The sequence below is a fragment of the Malurus melanocephalus genome, unplaced genomic scaffold, assembly GCF_030028575.1.
Source record: "Malurus melanocephalus ecotype Western Australia unplaced genomic scaffold, MMel_1.1 scaffold_45, whole genome shotgun sequence".
Classification (NCBI taxonomy): domain Eukaryota; kingdom Metazoa; phylum Chordata; class Aves; order Passeriformes; family Maluridae; genus Malurus; species Malurus melanocephalus.
The window spans coordinates 3,266,037-3,266,799 of NW_026623277.1; positions in this window are offsets into that span (position 1 = coordinate 3,266,037).

The window sequence follows — 763 nt, forward strand, 5'->3', positions numbered from 1 at the left end:
TGGTGCTCAACTAAACAAACTTCATTGCCACACACATCCCATGTCAAGCAATATGAAAAAAATGGTTCCTTCTCCTGTGTCTTCTCAAAGACACAAACATTTCCCTGATTTTCTTTGCAATGTTCCCTCTTTTTTTTTTTAAGACCTACTGACACCTAATGAATTAGTTATTTTTGTTTATCTAAATCAATATCTTAATTACTCGGGGTAGGTTTGGAGGGAGGTRTTTGAGTTACTTTACTGAAGAAGTTCTGCAGTATATTTCATGTTGGATCTTCACATAGCTTATAACCAGCATGCAAGAACTGACCTAATGTTCTCTCAGTTTTCTTTTTTCTGTTCATGAAAATCAGTATCTGGTGATTTGGGGTCTGAAATTTGCGGTAAGTTACCTGAAATGTGGTGGAAAACTTAGAGCAATAATGACTGGGATAACTATTTCTTCAAGTGAAAGGGAGTTTCTGTGCCCAGCAGTTTTTGTGCCCTAGGCCTTTTCCTTGTTTGCAGCCCAGCAAAACCTGACGTGGAGCCCTGGAGATCCCCAAAATACACTTACCTAAGAATAAAGCTGCTGCAGTTCCCTTCCCAGGTCAGCAGAGAGGCATTTCCCGAGCAAACAAACACAAACTCACACTGCACAGTCCAACAGAGTGAGAGCAGAGCTTTTACCAGCACCTCTCCAAACACCAATAGCACTGACATAAACAAGCATATGAGCACACCACATGCTAGTTTAGTCCCTTTCAGCATGTACAGACTGGAG